Source organism: Crocodylus porosus, unplaced genomic scaffold, assembly GCF_001723895.1.
Source record: "Crocodylus porosus isolate Cpor-Errol unplaced genomic scaffold, CroPor_comp1, whole genome shotgun sequence".
In the NCBI taxonomy this organism is placed as follows: Eukaryota; Metazoa; Chordata; order Crocodylia; family Crocodylidae; genus Crocodylus; species Crocodylus porosus.
The window spans coordinates 21,885,420-21,904,270 of NW_017728911.1; the positions used below are offsets into that span (position 1 = coordinate 21,885,420).

General features: G+C 41.7%; 1 protein-coding gene across 8 annotated transcripts in view; it reads left to right on the forward strand.

Moving 5' to 3' along the window:
* Positions 1–18,851, forward strand: part of SEMA6D (semaphorin 6D) — a 272,909-nt gene that overhangs the window by 81,866 nt on the left and 172,192 nt on the right. For all 8 annotated transcript variants that reach the window (XM_019533595.1, XM_019533601.1, XM_019533599.1 and 5 more), the window contains exon 3: positions 17,427–17,480. The gene's annotated coding sequence lies outside the window, so the exon portion shown is untranslated. The remainder of the gene's footprint in view (positions 1–17,426; positions 17,481–18,851) is intronic.

Below are 18,851 nucleotides of genomic sequence, written 5' to 3' on the forward strand. Positions count from 1 at the left end.
TCCACCACGACTCTCTGGGTGCGACCCTCCAGCCAATTCTCCACCCACCGGACTGTGCAGTAATCCAAGTCACAGCCCCTTAACTTGTTCACCAGACAGCCACAAGATCACCTCTCAGCCTTCTCTTGCACAGGCTGATGAAATCTAGGTCCTTCAGTCTCTCCTCATAGGGCCTTGTCCTGATTTACATGTGTTTGAATAGCGTATATAGAGGTGATTGCATAATACCTCAAAATAAAGTCTTATTCTTGCATATTGTGTGAGGGGAGTTGTGGCATTTGTGTGGTGGGAGGATGAAGGGGTATTAGGGGAGTGTGTGTGGTGATGGGTGTGGGAATGTGTGGAAGGTGGGAGTGTGTGTGGCTGAGTGTGGAGTTTGTGGGTGGGTGTGGGCCCCCCCAACTTGCCCCCGCCCATGGTGCACAGCCCTGCTGCCAGAGGCAGCAGCAGCAAGCAGCAAGCCTTCAGGATGCTCATGGCCTGTAGCAGGCAGAGCCCTCTGGCAGCACGTGGCTCCAGCTGAGTCCTGGGAGTTGCATGTAGCAGCACAGAGCTGGCCAAGTGTGACCCACTGGCATGCACCTTCAAACTAGAAGGGATTAGCTCCTGCACTGCAGATGAGAGCCACATACCATTGGGTCGGGCCAGGCCGGGCTGGGCCAGGCCAGCTTCATGTATCCATGTAGTGCTTCTAGTACTCCAGCGGGGAGCTACATGTGGAGGCACAGAGCCAGCCCAACCCAGTGGCATGCACTACAGTGCCGGGAGCCCCACACACTGGCAAGGAGCCAGTCTGGCCCAGCCCAGCAGCATGCACTCCCAGCTGCAGTGCCAGAAACTGCAAGTGGCAGTATGGAGCCTGCCCAGCCCAATGGCACACAAATCAAGTGCCACGGGGAGTTATAGGACATGGGGCCAGGAGGGCTCCATGCCTCCATATGCAGCTCCTTGTTGGAGTGCTGGAAGCCCCGCATGGATGCACAGAGCCAGCTTGGCCTAATGGCATGCAGCTCCTGCCTCCAGTGCCGGGAACTCCACATGCTGGCACAGAGCCAGCCTGGCTTGTTTTGAAGGCACGCAGCAGGGGGACAGGCCAGTTCCATGCTGCCACGTGCAGATACTGGGACTCAGTGCTGTGTGCTACTGGAGGTCTCAGCCTACCACAGGCCAAGACTGCCCTGAGGGCACACTGCCTACTGTTGCTGCTGTCTCCAGTGGCAGGGGCTGGGTACTATAGGTGGGAGTTTCAATGCGGGTTTAGGGCATCAAAAGGCACAACTCACATAATCTTCACAGCTCACCAGCTACAGGAAAAATGCCAGGAATGACATGGCCTTCTTTGACCTCATGAAAGCCTTTGACTCTGTCAACCAAGAAGTGCTGTGCAGGATCCCTCTGAAGAATGGATGCCCACTGAAATTCATCACCATTCTTAGCCTGCTCCATGAAGATATATGAGCAGTAGTCCTCAGTAACAGATCTATCACAGATCCCTTTGAGGTTAGGATGGGAGTTAACCAAGTCTGCATCATCACTTCAGCATTCTTCTTAATATTCCTTACTGTGATGCTGCATCTGACCACCAACAAGCTTCCACTTGGAGTGGAGCTAAACTACTTAATGGATGCTAAGCTGTTCAATCTCAGCCAACTCCAAGCCCATGCAGACCTCTGTCCTCAAGCTCCAGTATACTGATGGTGCTGTAGTATGTGCATACTCAGAAGACCTTCAGGCAATCATTGTGTCTTTATTGAGGCATACAAGAAAATGGGACCTGTGTTTCATAGATTTCATAGACATTAGGGCTGGAAGGGACCTCAGATGATCATTGAGTCCATCCCCTACCCAAGGGACAGGAAGTCAGCTGAATTCATAGGATACCAGCAAGATAAACATCCAAATTTCTCTTGAAGGTGTTCAATGTGGGTGTTTGAACCACCTCCGATGGCAGGCTTTTCCAGACCTTGGGGGTTCGGACAGTAAAGAAATTATTTCTTATGTCCAGCCTGAAACGGTCTTGCTGGCATTTATAACATTCAACCTTGTCATCCCTTGGGGCACTCTGGTGAACAATCATTACCCCAGATCCTGGTGAACACCCCTGATAAACTTATAGGTGGCCATCAGATAGACCCAGAGCCTGCACTTTTCCAGACTAAAGAGCCCCATAGCTCTCAGCCTGTCATCATAAGGTCTGTTTTCCTGACCCCTGATCATGCATGGGGCTTTTCTATGGACTCTCTCAAGCTTTTCCACGTCCTTTTTGAATTGTGGAGCCCAAAACTGGACGCAGTACTCCAGCTGCAGCCTCACCAAGGTCAAGTACAATAGAAGAATGACGTCCTGGGATTTACCTGAGAAGCATCTGTGGATGCAAGCCAGCATTTTGCTCACTTTACTAGACACAGCATCACACTGAAGGCTCGTGTTCAGCTTCTGGTCAATCATGACGCCCAAGTCCCTTTCATCTGTAGTGCTAACCAGAGTAGCACTGCTGGGCCTATAAGCATGCTGCAGGTTTTTCCTCCCAAGGTGGAGAACCTTGTATTTTTTGGTGTTAAACACCGTCAGGTTATCATTCGTCCATGTTCTGAGTGTGTCAAGGTCATCCTGGATTACGCTCCTGTCCTCAGGTGTGGATGCTTTACCCCAGAGTTTGGTATCATTGGCGAACTTGGCCAGTCCGCTTCTGACTCCAATGTCCATCATTAATGAAGATGTTGAACAATACAGGTCCAAGGACAGAGTCTTGGGGGACCCCACTGGTCACAGGGCATCATGATGATTTAATAGGTTGGCTTTTTCATGGGCATCGGTTTTCAGTTGTCCCATCTGGTTTAGCAATGTTGGTCCAATGTTGCCCTTGCTTTTTCTCTAGCTGCCCACATATCTGAAAAAGGACTTTTTATTGTCCTTGATACTTGTAGCTAGCTGGAGTTCCATCGCAGCCTTGGCTTTCCTGGTTTGTTCCCTGCAGAACTGGACCAGTGCAGAATATTCCTCCTTGGAGGTAGATCCCATCCTCCATCCTTTGTAGGCCTTTCTTTTTAGCCACTGTTAAACCTTCCAAAGACTAAGGTCAACAAGCTCTTAATGAGCAGTCCTCAGCTCCAGTAATTCAGATTCAGAGTGAGACTGGAGAACATTGAGTATTTCCTGTACCTCAGAAGCTATCTCTTGCAGAAGACTGACATCAATGAAGAAATCCAACATCACCGTAAAAGGTCAAGTGCAACCTTCAGATGCCTGAGGAAATGGCATAACATCAGATCCAAAACAAAACTTATGGTTTATCAAACAGTCATAATCCCCACTTTACTGTATAGAGCTGAGATGTGGGTAGTGTACAGGAGACACCTCAAGTCACTGGAAAAGTACCATCAACGCTGCCTGTGGAAGATTTTTCGAATCCACTAGGAAGACAGGTGCACCAACATTAGCATCCTTTTGCAAGGAAACACCATGACCTTTGAGATGATGGTCATCTAATATCAACTTCACTGAGATGGCCATGTCATCTGGATTTCTGACTCCAGCAGGATTTATTCTTCCATCTCAGTCAAGGCACACGCTCAAGAGAAGAGCAGAGAAAATGCTTCAAGGATGTCCTTGAGGCCGACTTGAAAACATGTAACATCAACATCAATTCATGGAAGACTATGACTGAGGATGACTTCAGTTGAAAAAAGAGTCTCCCGCAGGGATCTCAGTACTTTGTAACCTTACAATGACAGCAGGAGATAGAAAAGTAGAAGCAGCAGAAACAGCAAGTTGCAGTCTGAATCAAGAATCCAGAGCCACCCACCCCACACAGGAACATGTGCCCAAGTTGCAATCCCAGATCAGTCTCATCAGGCATCCTTGGACCCACAGATAAAGCAATCATGGAAGACAATTATCCTCAACTATGAGGGATTGACAAGGATAAATACAGGCTTCCATAATGTGCTAAAAGTGAGGTCTTTGGACTAGGGACTCAATTCAGAAAAACATTTGGGCACATCAAACAAAATAAAGATGAAAGGTCTGCCTAAGCCTAGCTAATCCACTGAGCTAGGGTGAAGAAGGCACACCAGTTTCTGTAGCCAATGAGACCCAAGGGAGTGGTGTGGCCTGCATCACATCTGGCCACCCTTGATTATCCAGCTTAAATAATTAAGTCCTTACTCCTGTAGGCAGCTGGAGGTAGCTTACAGGACAAGTCCAGAGCAAGATTCAAACATATATGTTTCTGGATATGTGACAAAGCACCTTAACCAGTTTATGCACATTGATTTCAATGGGACTTGAGTACAAGCTTAAAACTAAACAATAGAGAAAGAAGCAGCAAGAAAAAAGTGAACATAAGGTTTTGTATTTATAAATTACTGCAAAATATTAGGAAAACTATCCTAAAATCTTTTATGATGTGTTAAAATGGGTAGCTTGTAAGACTAAATATAATACAGGTAGGAACTTAGCTCATAACAAAACTGAAATTGTAAATATAAAATGACATAGAAGAACTCCTATAAAGCTAGTCCAACATTAACACTATGATTTTGTTATTTGTATATGCAAACAATAAATTAAGTGAAAGTAGGTCATTAAAATACCTAGTGACGCTTTATGAAGAGACAAAAATATGTTATACTTTCAGAAGAGTCCTTTATCATTGAGACTTCACCTTTGGCTGTACTTCTACTCGTATGAAAATAGTGGACCTATTGCAAACTTGAATATGAGGACTTATTAACCAGAATGGAAACTTCATTTTTGGAAAGGATGAAGGTTTGCAACATGCTAATATGTGTATCTAAGAAAGAAGAGTACATTATTTGAGAAGCATTATGAGATGTAGTAATTAAAGTTTGTAAACCAGATTCTGCTTTTTAATTATACTAGTATAAGTCTGAAGAAATGCCAGCAATGTCAGTAATTATTCCAGATTTACAGCAGTATAGCTGTGAAGCTCTATGTTGTAATGAATACAACCAAAAGTTAAGATTAAATATTTGCCCTATAAGTTCGCATTTTCCTGGTGGCTGTAATTTCTTTTTTATTTATTTAATTGAATAATATTAACACGTCGGTAATGTAGTTCAACACAGAATTTTCTTTTCTGTTGATGTAAAAAATGGAAGCAGTTAAAAAAAAAGAAAAGAAAACTGTTGTGTATTCATTCAAATGATCAGCCAGGAGATCTCTGAATCATGATAATGATGCAACTGAAAAAGTGTGAATGGATTCATGTTTATGGAGATGAAATTAAGCAGGAATGCTCATACTTGTCATATGATAGCTATGTTGGAGTGGCTGGGTCCAGTTTTGCTCTCAGATCTGCTTGTGCAAACACCACTGACTGCAACTCCATGCAGTGCTGGAGTGGGTGGTGTGAGCAACTGTCCAGGGCACAGTGATCAGGGCGGCAGCAGTGGCATGGAGCAGCTCTGCAGGAAGAAGCGGGGGTAGGGCATTGTGGTGCAGCTCTGGTATTAATATTCAGACAGCTATGGGATATGATTGTTTATACTTGTGAAATAAAGAACAATGGGTCATAAATGGGCCTCTAACTCCCTTAGTTGTCTGAATAGTAATAAATACCAGGGCCACACCACCCCAGGGGGCAAGGGTGAGGGGCGGCTGCTCACCAGTGGCAGCAGCAGAAGCAGGTCCTGATGCTAGTTTTTTCACCAGCCATGACCCTTGCAAGCATGTGTCAGGATGTGTAAGCATGTGCCAGGATTTGCAAGGTGTGCAGATGCTCACTTTCATTTACACTGGCTGTGAAACTTGAAAACAAAATGTCACAGGTACCTAAGAAGAGAGTTTCAGGGGCACAGGACAGGGAGTGAAATTCACAGTTAATGACTACAATGAAAAAAGATGCAGATATGGTGAAAAATGCTTGAAATCTGTTAACAATAACCTGTGCTGTAGTAGCGAGATGGTTACAGTGGAGACTTCACATGAAAAATACATAGATGATCCACAGTTTAATTTCCAAGAATCATTGCAAGAGAAACAAAGAGACTCAAATGAAACGCAAATTCTTCATCCAGACCTGAATAATGACAATACCACTAGTGATAGAAAGTAAACAAATCGCATTATAGTCATTGGCACTGTTGTTTCTGTTTCTGTCTAATGGCTTAATCTAATGCCCAGACTTTGAGATCTGCTACTGATTAACAGTCCACCAAAAGTAAAGGACATGGATTTTCCTCTGGATGAGTAGAATTGCCATTTTTCTATGATGTTTTTATATAGAAATCTTGAAATGGCAAAGTTCTGAAGGGGTGTTGGCTGCTTTACTAAGAGTCCACTGACAAAGGTTTCTGTTTCTGCTGCAAGCTCTTTGACTTGAATCCAAAATCATCCCTAGCATTTGAAGAGTTGAATGATTGGAAGCACATGGCTCATGTTCATGCATCATGAAAAGTCACCTAGGCATTTCAATTCCTGCTGAATGTGGATTGAAGCAGAGAAAAGGATAAAACAGGATAATTGCATCAACATGGAGCTTCAATGTGTGATTAAACAACAGACAAAACACTGGGAGAAGATTCTAGAGAGGTTCATGAGAATAACACTTTATCTTTCTAAAAATAACATGGCTTTTTGAGGCACATCTGACAGGCTCTTCCTGGCAAACAAAGGGAACTTCCTGGGTTTGGTGGAGTTACCCTTGGTATGATATCCTTTTTCAAGGCAATGTGGTCAGCAAAAATATACAAAGCAAGAAAACTTCAACATTTTGAAGTTGAATTTTGAATTTTGAACAATTTGAAGTTTGAATTTTTAACATTCAGGGTTATTGCAGTCACAGACTTGATAAATGCTTGTCATGATTATACTGTAAACTACAGAGAAGTTGAGTATGAAGCAGTTCTGACACCAGCTAGGGAATAGCTGAAAATCTTGGTGTTAATCTAGTGTTCAAATCACCCCCACACATTTGCCATTAAAAGAGTCAATTTGGCTACAACTGTGAACAGCTTGGCCAGCTAAAGTCTACTTCCAATGGACTGTAATGCTCCTCAAGAAGTTCTACAATTTATTTATAACATGAACTTTATGACAACTTCCCAGACACATGGATAGCGCTCAGGATCCTGTTAACCATACCTGTAACAAACGGAGCGTCTTAAAGTTGAAGCTCTTAAAAACATACTTGCAATCAAGCATGGGAGCCGGCAGGCTATCTTTGCTGGGCATCCTGCCTACCAAGAATGCTGTGGCTCAAAATACAGACCTATCACAAGCAAAATCAGATTTTGCTGCTGCAAAGGCATGCAGAGTTGTTGGAGTCTTGGAGTCTTGGGGTATCTTTACACGTGCTCCATGGGTGAGGGTGGAGGGGGGCGCTTTAATTAGAGCAGCTCCAAGAGCCACTCTAATTGAAGTGCCCACAGCAGCATCCCTTGCTTCAAAATGACAGCAGGGGCGCTTTAACTAAAGCTCATTTGGTGAGCTTTAGTTAAAGCGCCCCCACTACCATTTTGAAGCAAGGTGAATACATGAGATGCAGGGGCTGCTGGAGTGAACTAATCAGCACGCTCCTGCAGACACAATCGAGTCTGCTCTGACGCACTGTAATTACAGCGTGTCGGAGCAGCCTCCCTACACATCTACAGGCACCCTTGGCAAAGAAAGTGTTTATTTGTTATTGTTATTTATTAGTTTTAGTTTAGTGTTTAATATTTAACTTATTTGTCACTTAACTATCATGTTATTTTTTATGACATATTTATTATTGGAATAAAATTATATTTAATTGAATTGGATTTTGTGTCATTTCCTCTTTTGTATTTTTTTTAAGTACCAGTAAATTATAACTTTTTAGTTTACAGTTTTATTTCTAAAATGTGGGGGGAGGTGTGCCAAAATACAAGTTTGCCCAGGGCATCATTTTCCCTAAGGCTGGCTCTAACTCCAAGCTACTATCTCCCAGGGCAGAATTATTCCCCTTTTGTATAATGAGAAGCACATTTTGTGTATGCATGTATCAAACTGTATCTTGCCTCTGGGAGTATATAGCAAAGATACACTTCAGCAAAAAGAGCAGGCCACATAGACATGTCTAATCCTGTTCAGCCTCAAAGTATATAGTTGGGCTCTCTGCTTAACCATGTAACAGAGAGCAGAATTTAGCAAGTCTGAGTTGATGTGTAGTTGTGAATAGGAAGGAGCACAGTAATTTGTACTTGCATTTGCTGTTATGTGTGGCTGTGAAGCATGTGATAGGATGTGAAGGAAGCTTGTGTATACACATGGTTCAGCTTGTGGTTAGCAAGGTGTATGCAAGTGTCATTTGAGTAGCAGTATGCAATGATACTGGATGCTATTGGGCACTCAGCATGTATGTGTTTACGTGGAATTTGTGGCTTGTGGTGACTGCAAGGCTAAACATGTCATCCTTGATCCTTCAATAAACTCTGCCTAGATAGAAACTAAAGCTTATGCAGAGCTCACTGTGGGGATGTGGAAGAGGCTCTTAGAGATGTTTTATTATACATAAAAGAAAGCAAATTTCTAATGATCTCTGACTTAATTTTACTTTACTGCAGTGGGACTACTTATACTTACACTTAGGCCCACTGTAAATGGTTGCAGGATTAGAGCATTGGATTGCATCTCTTTGGGGCATTTTATTGCAGATACACAAAGAGATTTTGACAGCCATCCGTGCTTTTAAATGTTACTGTAATAAGAAAAAATATGAAATGCAAAGTTTTAAAGTTCATCCATTTTAATTATCCGTTCACAAAAGCATCCAAAATATATATTTTAAAAAAGAAAAATAATTATTTTTCTCCAGATTCCATAATGGAAAATGTCAAATTGTATTTTTTTCCTTCAAATTTAAAAAGAAACTATCGGGAATCATAGAATGCCCACTGTAAATGTTGCATTTTTTTTTAAGTTCCAGGTGAATGAAAGCAGATCTTTTTCAAGGTACTGAGCTTCAATGTTATGGGTTGGCTGCAAAATCAGAGCTGGTTCATTTGCACCATTCAAGGGAAAAAGGGACAGGGAAATGTCAGACAAAAGTTCTCCACTGTTGGGGAGCTTCTTCCTTACACAAGTTTCTCATGGTCATCCCCCGATCTGCCATCCTCACAGTCTCAGGGAAAGGTGCAAGAAAGAGCATGCTCTGATGTTAATGTTCTTGCTCATGTTAATGCTCTTTCCTGCAAATGGCAGGAAAGGGAGAATAGCAGCTAACAAAAATGGAATATAGAGCTGTCAAGCACTTGTACTAGCTGACATCAGTGCTAGCGCTGTCTCCAAAAATTAAGGAGTCCATCCATATAATAGTAAAAGTTCTATAATGAAGGAGACAGTTTAGACAAGCGGTGCCTAACTTTTTAGCCCCGTGGGCTGGAAGGTCAGTGCACATTCCAGCTGCAGGCTGGGTCCAGCTGGTGGGTTTGATCCGACCAGCATGCCGTGCCATGGGGGTGCCCAGCGCAATCCTGATGTCTGCCAGGAGAACAGGGAACAGCTCAATCCTGATCTGGATGTGTGGGTTGGGGGGACAATGCAGTGGAGCAACCCTGATCAAAATGTTGGGTGAGGGGGAAGCACCTTGGCCCCAATCCAGACGCAGTGGGGTATGGGGTGCTGTGGAGCAGTTCCAATTCGGACGTGCTGGCTGGGGGGAGCAGTCTGGCCCCGACTGGATGCCTAGGTGGGGGTAGGCAAGGTGGAGCAGCTCTACCTGGGCAGGGAGGCAGGGAGCAGCCCAGCCCAATCCAGACATGCAAGGGGTGGGCCTGTCTGGCCCTGATCCTGCTGTGCCACAATGGCCTGAACCAGGACACAGAGCCTCCCTCATATCCCAGCTGCCAATTTTTTCCAACCCATAGGGATTGCCATGGGCCGGATGTCATGGCTCCAAGGATTTGGCCTGCAGGGTGGAGGTTGAGCACCCCTGGTTTAGACTGATAAATTTGTGTCAAAAAGTTACTGAAATCCTAATTTTTAGTAAATTAAAAAATAGTTCAAATTTCTTATTATTTGTTATTTTATATATATTAAGAAGACACTCCAAAAATCCATCTTAAATGAACAAACCTCCATAGGCAAAAATGATTCAGGAAGCAATGTTTGGGCTCTGGTTGTATTCAGAAGAAAATTAGGTTTTCTCAGTAATGGCAAATCCAATTTTTTTCTGATTAATGCTATATGTGCCAGGGGAATAAGGTCAGGAAAGAGGTTAAAGTGCGTTGATTTTGGTAAAATAAGGGTTGGTAGCGACAAAAAGGATAGACATGCTTAGGTGCCCAGATCAGCAATAAGGAAAATAAATTATCAAATAACTATGAAATGTGAAGAAATGCTTTTTTACTGACTCTGAAAGAAAAGATGTATATTCAGATCACTTAAAATATACGAAATATTATGTCAGTACATTTTACAGTTTCTAGCAATGTAAAAAAATCTTATAATAAAATTTTTAGCATGAACAATGCAGAGCAGATAGCAGCAGAGTGTCTAAACTGCTTTCACCTTGACCAAAACAATTTTTGCTAATGGTAAGCTTTGATATTGCCACAGTAAAAGCACATCAGAGTTTGGACTTCGATAAAACTGGTCTGTGGGCTGGGAAGTCTGCCTTTCAACTGTGTTTGATGTGTTCTTCAGTTCATTCTGCCAAAATATATTATGCCAAGTCTTTCTGTTAAATCCTTCCTGTTTCAAAGATTTTTGTCAACACATACATGGGGACTGGGTTTTAAGTGGAGTTAATCATTGAACTCAGAAAAGAGAAACACTGTAGGTATACTTGACTTAAACACAGACCACTGCACAAACTTGAACCATTTCTGTAATTATTAGCTTGTTTCCAAGGTATTGCAAGTTAAGCATAAAATCTGGTTTACCCTACCATATCTATTCAGTTTTAAGACTTGTAATGCAGATTTGAAGAAGCAGATAATTAAGATGTTGAGAGCTATATATTTGTCAGCAGCTGTCTTTTATGAAGTTCAAATGGAACCTTTTGAAGTCAGCTTTAATCAATTATATCAGAGTACTTGTTTTAGAAGCCCTAAGAAATAATAGAACTTTCTAAGGTACCGTTGTTTTCTGATTTTTGTTAGTAAATGTTAATTATGAGATTTACTGATACATTAAAATGTAATTCACTCTACCTGTAAAAACAAAACTCAGAAATTCTAAAATAGCAGTACAAAATAACATAGGAAAAAGTAGTGGCCTTTGTTTGATTTCTGCTGCATCATCCAAAAATTGCTCTTAAAATAAATTTAACAAATCATAATTTTTTAAAAGGATATTTGGGTTCATTGCACCTGGGTTGTCGCAGTGGAAAAGTATTAAATAAAGAAACACTTTAAAAAAAGTATTTACAAGATTGCACTTAGTAGTTAAAAGGTACTTCCAATAATATACCTAAAAGTTAAATAAATCTTATATACTAAAGAATAAGCATTTATTTAGAAGAAGTAATTCAATATTCCTACCATTGTGGTGTACTCAGGTATATGCACTCATTAAACATAGTTATCTAATGGGAGATGCTAATAACTGTAGACATTTAGAATGTGGTCGTTTTCAGTACCAGAGAGTATTGCCAAGGGCATGTTCAAGTGAGGATAATATGGAGTGAAGTTTAGCAAAAATAAGCTGCAGTTTTATTAATAACACAACATTAATTCTTGAGGCAAAATCTACCCTCCAGCACCATCCAGAATGACTGATCTTGGTGGTGGAGTGTGGGGTTGGGAGAAAAGAGTAACATCCACAACCAAAAGGAGAAGAATTCCTTCCTATAGTTCACAGACGGGTGGTAAGGCTGCTATTGCTACCTAATGAAGAAGTACCCCCACCATTCCTGTACTCCCACTTTGTAGAACACAGTGGCTCCGGGGTGTGCATAATCCTGGCCTGCTCTTTGTCATGGTAGAGATATCCCAGGAGAGGCACTCACAGGAATGTTAGCTAGCCCTCGCTCTTCTCCACCTCAGATTCTGCAAATAAATTGTATTATTTTCCATTGTGTTTGTTACTCCCCATAATAATTGTCACCCTAATCCTCTGTCTCCTGTGGCACCTGGGAATGAAAGGGGTGCTCATGACATGGAATGGTTCATAATAGCAGCAGAGAGTGGACACTGTATAGCTAGTATTATTCCTAATCAATTTACATTGTTCAGTTACAGATGGGAACGAAAAGTGATGATGCAGAGCGAAAGGTCAGTGCACTCAGAAGTAGCACATTAGTATGTTCAGCCAGTAAGCCAACTCCTCTCTGTGTTTTGAATGAACCAGAGGTCAGCATGGGTGCTTTTTGTTAACACCTCTCTGTTCAGAATCAACACCCCTGGTAGAAGGAACCAGTTCAAACCCAGGCATATTGTTTGGGACTAAAAATAACAGAAAATGTGCTTGTTGGAGTATCAAACAAAAATTGTCATTCTTATTAATATTTGTGCAATAGAAAGCTTGATATGGATGGCAAACATTAAAATAGATGGCTTACCAGTAGCACACACATACAGTCTCAGTATGAATTCTAAACTCAGTCTTTATTACCAGGCTGGCAGGTGTTAGGACTTTTACAGGAAGCAGGCAGTCAGCCTAGGCAGCAGCTAGAAGAATTATTAGTAGCATTCATTATTTTTCTTATTTATTTAATGTCATACTCACTATGTGCCAGGTGCTTTCCAAATACTTAAGAAGGATGGACTCTACACCAAAAGCTCACGAAATAAGATGGACAAATAAGCAGAGGTCAGAGGAAGGGAAGTCACATTAAACAGAAATTCCTTTTGCTATTTTGGTAGTTCCCAGTAGAACACATATGAAGCAGTGCTGACCCTTTCCAGAGAAGCATTTGTTACTCATCATTCCATGTTTCCCCATCAAAGATTTAATGGAGATGAGTGAAAAGGCTATTGAGAGAGTATTCCATCTATATATGGTAGGGGTGCACCAACAGAGATTTTGGGGGTCGATATCGATAGTCGATTTTTAAGGAGGCATATCAGCTGATACTGATCCAATTTCCAATACAGCTGCATGCAGCTGGTAAGTCTGTTGTGGTGGAAGGGGCATGGAGAGGGCAGATCAAGGCCCCTATGGTGAGGGAGGAGTGGGGCTGGGGCAGATGCAGGGCAGGGCGCAGGATGGAGCTGCAGCTAGTTCAGGGGGCGCAGGGTGGGGGGCACCTCCTGCTGCTGCAAGCAACCTGGGAGGGCATATGGGGGGGCATGTGCCCTTTAAAACTGCGTGGGGGCAGCTGCTGGCTGGGGCCAGGGAAGTGCTGGGCTCTTTCCAGTGCATGGGGGGGAGGTTTGCAGGGCTGCTCTTGGGGTGGACAGCAGCAGTGCTAAAAGGGGGCTATGGTGGGGAGGCTGCAGCCACCCCAAATTTTGCCATAACCCCCCTCTCAGTGGCACTGCAGCCCACCCTGAGTGTAGCCCCAGCCCAACCCCTCCCCATGCACCAGGAAGAGCCCAGCACAGCTGCAGCCTGCGTGCCCCCGCCCCACCGTGTCCTCCCAGGGTTTGCGTAGTGGTGGGAGCTGCCACCCCCTGCCACACCTCCCGGATGAGCCATGGCTCCATCTCACACCCTGCCCCAGCCCCTGCCCCACTCCCTCCCTCACCATGGGGAGCATTGTTCTGCCCCTCCCCATCCCTTCCCTTCCCCCTCCCTTTCCACCACAACTGCACGCAGTTCTCCAAGCTGCTGGACTGTGCTCCTCACTGCCTACATGCTGCACTGTGGCTACACACATGCACAGGCATTTATCAGCCAAATTATCAGCTACATCCTGCTGATTTCCAATACAGCCAATTTTCTTTATATCGGTGCCGATCCAATATCAAACGGATGTATCGTTGCACTTCTAATATATGGAGTTGACCAGAAATTTTTTAAAATAGTTTTTTCATCAAAATATTTAAGGTTTAGGGAGGAGATCCTTCAAAATCAGCCCGCCCTTCAGAAAAATGTTGATTGCAACTATTTTTTTTTAATTTTTTGGTTTTTCTTTTCAAAACTAAAATATATTGTTCAAAATGTGGATTCAAAATATTTTTTCAGCGTTTACTTCATTTCCATGTTAAATTTTGATGCTTTGACTTTTTGACCCCACTTTGAAATGAAACAAAACCTTAAGGTATTGGAATATGAACAAGGCCTTAACCTATTATGTTTTCTAATCAGTCCTGTATTAAATATAAAAGACTTAATGGAATATGTGCCAGTAGGTGGTGCTCAAGAATATACAGGTTTATGTTTAGACTCTTGACCCTACTTGCTTAAACACAGAACAGGAACTGTGCACTAGACTTAGATTCAATATCTGAAAGGGTCACAGAGAGGCAGGGGGAGGAATGGGCTTTATATTCCTTTGATTGTCCAAGTCATTCAATGGCATCATCTATTTCTGCAAGATTACACTGATGATTGGCAGTTTCATTATTAGCATGCTTATTCTGTATTTGGCAACTTTTTCTTTTTCTTCCAGTCTAGTTTTCTAGCAAGTACAATCAAAGCTACCATGACTGATATCATAGGTAAAGAATACTTTTTTCCAAGGAAGGAAACAAACTCATGGTAGTAGCTCTGTGTTTCTTTAAAGCAAGAGCCAGATAATTTGCAATGTGTCCATTGCCTTTAAGCCTCAGAGCTTGAATACTTTAACTTTTGTGCACATCAAAAGGTGTTGCCCTCCAAAAAAACTGTCAGTTAAAAGGAGAAAAGATGCCCTTTGCTACATGCCTAGAGCCTTATATTTTTCTGTATTGAGTAGTAGCTGTGGCAATGCCCTGCTTAATGCAGGGAACATCTGGGCTGCATGCAATGTCTGCGAGAGAAGTGTCAAAAGTGTCACAGACATCCTTGAGCAAAGAGGGATCTTCACATTTCTAACACAGAAGTGTCAAAAGCAGTATTACTGAACATCAGGTTCCAATTTGGCATGAAACACATAACTCTGAAGAGATGAAATGATTAAATCCCCTCCTAGGAAACTGCCACCTAACATTATGTTTTCACAGTTTCAAATTAACATTTAGGGGAAAAAAATCAAAACAAGGGTAGCCAAGTTGATGAAAGATATCTCTCATTTCTTAATGCTTACTTGGCAACCTTATTAGCTGCCCACTAAATGAAATGAGATTGACTAACCCACTGCTATCCTAATTAGAGCACATTATATTAATCAAGCCTGAATTGCAAAACAAGCCCATGTGATACTGCTAATTTGGCATAACAGATTCATAGATTCATAGGTGATAGGGTCAGAAGGGACCTCAGTAGGTCATCTAGTCCAACCCCCTTCCCTGGGCAGAAAAGAGTGCTGGGGTCAGATGACCTCAACTAGGTGCTTGTCCAGTCTTGTCTTGAAGACCCCCAGGGTAGCGGAGAGCATCACCCCCTTGGAAGCCCATTCCAGGTTCTGGCAAACCTGACTGTGAAGAAGTTCTTCCTAATGTCCAACCTAAATCTGCTCTCTGTCAATTTGTAGCCATTATTCCTAGTTACTCCAGAGAATGCCCTAGTAAATCGAATATCTCCTATTCCCTGCTGCCCTCCCCTGATGAATTTATAGGCAGCCATGAGATCACCCCTCAGTCTTCTCTTGCACAAGCCGAAGAGATCTAGATCCCTCAGTGGCTCCTCATAAGGCCTTGCCTGCAGGCCTCTAACCATACGAGTGGCCTCCTCTGGACCCTCTTGAGATTCTCTGCATCCCTCTTGAATTGCTTACTGGAAAGCTCCAGCTCAGGAAGAACTGAAATCTCAGGGAGACCAGCTATCCTTTCATCCCCAAAATCCATTCAACCCTGTAAGCTTGATAGGATGGCTTTGGCATCACATTGGGTACCTTACATTATAAAATTTGGGGAGCCAAGGAGGGGGTACCAATCTTTTTCTTTCTACAAAAGGCTTCATATACCCCTAAATATGTGCCTAATTTATTAGCTCTGCCCCAGACAAGAGGGGCAACAAGTTGGGGGTGCAGGTGCCAGCAGATATAGTCACAGGGGAGAAGCAGAACAGTAGAAGTGACACGGGGGCAGGGGCTGGGTGCACTGACACTAGCAGGAACAGACAGCAAGGAGGGCAAGTGGTGAGGGAGATGGGCCACTTGACTCCCTCTACTGCCTGCCCCCCTGCTGCTGCTTGCCCTGCTGCAGGAGTTGTGGGGGGTGAATTTAAGGCAACCCACCAATAGTTATGGGAGATTATAACAAATTTACACAGTTTCAATGTACAGAGTCTAATTATTGGAGGGTTGTCTTAAATTCAGTCATCTTGGATTCAGGGAAATATGGTAGTCACTTTTCAAAATATTAGTCTATATAAATCACTGGTTTATATAAATATGATGCATGTGTATTAACTATAGCTTACAAAGAGGAACATACCTGTGCTCTGATGCCGAAAGTATTCAATGGGATGTTGTCTTGTACTGTATAGAACAGTGTGAGTAAAAATCAGGACTGAAGTGTGTTGTAAGTGATGCAGATATCACCTAGTGAGCCTCTGCATAGGAGTGAGTTTCTCATTGCATCTCCATCCCTTTGGTTGCCATTATAACAGTTTACATTTGCCTGCAGTTACCACAAAGAGGTATCTCCATTATTTTGCATTCTAAGTCTATGGTAAAATGCTGACTTTTTAATGGTGTATACTGTACATAATTTCTCATATAAAAATGGTGTTGATAATATCTCTGCAATACTTTTTTTCTCTGGCTTTATTAAGTTGTTTTTCTGGGGAGTATTCCCTTTATCGGCTGTCCTGATAAAGCAGGCAAAAAGAACCCCCCCTAAAATGTGAATGTTCTGGTAAATAAGAAATGCTGCAGTAGTCTCATGGGAAGCTAATTTGACATCTCTTTTTAAAAAATAGATTAATATGCCTTAATGTCTGAATCAATCAAAAAGTAATTTGTGGGGAAAGATTGTTTACGAAGTTAGCAATTCACAACCACCATCACTTTACCCACACAACAATGCTTCCCGATAATGAAAAAAACTACCCACTGAACTAAAGATGTTGACTTATTAGAAGGGTGCATATTGTATATGAAAAGAAAAGCTGTTTTGAGTGTTTGAAACGATTATTATGGTGTGTATGTGTCTGTTTTCTAACATAAGCATTCACATCCAAGGAAAGGGAAATGTTAAGCTATAAAATGTTAGTTTTAATTGTTGTATATTTTACAGTTCTTCTGTAGTTTGAATCCCAAATGCTCTTTGCATTAAAAAAATTGCAATTGATAATTCCTCTGGGCTGTTATTTGTAGTATCGTAATTTTAAAAGGAGGCAAAATGAGGCAGTGGTTTTAAACATGAATAATATTGCTCCCAGCACTCTGCTTTGCAGCCCACACATTGTGTTTTTTGGTATGATCATGGAAATTTTTTTTAAAATAAACATTTTTGTGTTAATTTTTTTAGAACCAAGCTATTGCACTCGACGTTGACACAGCTGGTGAAGACGCTCGGTGAAAGGTAAACACACTGCTTAAAATGTAATGTACCATATTGTTGTGTTTGGTTGTAAAAAAATTGAACCCTCAAAAGAATATTTTTAGCTAAGTTTGTTTATTTTGTTTACTTTTTAATACAGTTTCAAACGTAGTGGTGCCTGACTATAAAACCAACCTTTTTAAACCAATGACAGTGGGAAAATTGCATATCCCAATTGGCAGCTTTTAAAAAAAATTTCATTCTTTCCAAAAATAAGGAAGTAAATGAAATACTATGTTATATCATTCAGCAGAATGTAATAGTGGGAGCTACTAAAATCAATTTCTTTTAATAAAATTCTGTCAAAAGAGCAGGATTCAATAACAAATGTCTCCAGCTGTTTTTAACAGAAGAAAACTTCCAATGAAATTAGAATCAGTTTGAGAGTTGGTTCAGCAACAAAAATTGTCTAATTTCTTGACATAATTGCTGAGGTTACATGTAAGTGAGGTTGTGATAACACTTTATATATTAGATTTGAAGAAAAATAGGAGTTCAGTTCCCATGGTTACTCACAGATAACTTTGGATTACTATCTCATGGAGTCTATGAGCACCATCTTTGTTTCTTGCTTTTAAATTGCATAAATTTGTGTGATGAAACTGAATATTATGGTGCTCTAAACTCCTACAATGGGACCAGATACTGGCACCAGAGAGAGCCAGAATCTCATGGCCCAGCATGGCTTAGTAGCTGCTGTGTGAGCCGTACCTTCATGAGTAGCTTATGTGTTGGTGCCTCCTCATGAGTTCGTTTAGCAGCTAGCTTTCACAGGAACAACATGAAGGGAAATTGGAATTAAATAAACCAAACAGTAAGTCTGCTGTGTGGAAGATGACCAGTTATATATGTAATCTTAACATGCTTGTTTCTGTATATCGTGTGTGTGTGCATATATACAAAATGAAATATGTGATATGTATACACATGCTATACAGTGTGACATCCAAGTCATTATCATAAAACCTGATTGATGTTTCCTGGCCCTAACACTGGACGTATTGTTTTGTACAAGTTGGGCAATGCACTGGTTTTCAAATCTTAAATGGTCATAATGAACAGCATCCTTGTCAGCTTTCTTTCATGCTTTAATTACATTTAAAAGGATTTCCTAAAAAGTTCCAACTGTTCCTGTTGCTGATTTTAGTACACCCTGAGCATCAGTGTTTCCCAGCCTTCTCACAGTATTTTTAAGATATAATTATAAGAATGAATGGGTGTCTGCCCTTTATAAACGAGTGAATATATATATTTAGATAGAAACATGAAGTACAAAATAAACATTTAATATTTAGACTTTAGCCCGGAAGTCAATACTGAATTAAGATGATTATCTTATGAATTCCAGTATAA